Source organism: Microcaecilia unicolor, chromosome 9 (genome assembly GCF_901765095.1).
Source record: "Microcaecilia unicolor chromosome 9, aMicUni1.1, whole genome shotgun sequence".
In the NCBI taxonomy this organism is placed as follows: Eukaryota; Metazoa; Chordata; class Amphibia; order Gymnophiona; family Siphonopidae; genus Microcaecilia; species Microcaecilia unicolor.
In genome coordinates, this window is record NC_044039.1 from 147,217,852 (window position 1) to 147,219,106 (window position 1,255).

The following is a 1,255-nucleotide window of genomic DNA, read 5'->3' on the forward strand; positions in this document are numbered from 1 at the left end:
ATGGACGTCCTTCACTGAAACATTAAAAAAAAAGGACGTCCCTGACGAGCAATTGGACGTTTTTCCCCAGATTGGGTGTTCTTCTGCGAGGATGTCCAAATAAAAAAACTATTTGGACGTCCCTTTCAATTATGCCCCCCTCCAGGTCTCTCTTCGCCAATCACAGCATGCTTAGCTGTCATCGGTGTCAGCTAAACGCGCTGTGATTGGAGGAGAGAGACCTGGAGGGGGGCATAATCGAAAGGGACGTCCAAATAGTTTTTTATTTGGACGTCCTCGCAGAAGAACACCCATCACAAAAACATCTGGGGAAAAACGTCCAATTGCTCGTCAGGGCCATCCTTTTTTTTTATGTTTCAGTGAAGGACGTCCATGTTAGGCGTCCTCGCACGTCCCGATGCCGGCGGTGGTAATTTGGTGCAACTCTCACCCCCCATCGCCCCCAGAGCTGCGCATTCCCAGGGAGGAGGGTCTGCACAGTCAGCCGCAATCCACCCCTTCTTCCGAAAGTGGGGCGGCAAGGATCACCGGCTGTACTGGCGGCTGCAGCTTGCACTCCGGCCCGTGGTTCTGGCAGTGCTCGTCAGGGACGTCCTATTTGGACATCCTTGGCTGCTCTGCTCATGCTTGACTGGCCGACTGTTTTCCGAGGAAATAGAGAATGCAAGTGAGCTACAACAAGCAGCTCATTTGCATTCCATTTCCTTGATGCATGGCCGTTTCCTACTGATTCGCTATGGAATCGGTAAGGGAACGGCTCTTCCGAGGACTTTAGTGCATGTAGCCCTCAGAGTTGCCAAGTTACCGAGTTCCAGGCTGGAGACCTTTGAACTTACATCCCAAAGCAGTGTGTGATTTGTAGTACCTGATCTACAGGTCCCATAATGCAACAGGATGGGTGGTGAGAAATCCAAGACTGTCCCAAAATCTGCATCCTGGAACTGGGTTATTTGGCATCTCTGCAGTCTCCCTGTAGGAAAGAAAGCTATGAAGCATTCTGAATACTCTCAGGTGCTTTATCTTATTTCATTTTGCAGTAGCTGCTAGAGCCTTTTGGCTCATCACAGGTTGGAGGCAAAGCCGCTCCCTCCATTATTTCCAAAAACAATGACCCTGAGAGAAGGCACTTGATTTGAGTGTGATAAAATGGTTTGGACATGGGATCCGGTTACAAGGCTCAGAGGGAGGGACTGTGCAAATTACACTCATTTAAAGCTATCACCATGTGAGAAGGCAAAACAAGTGAGAGAGCGAA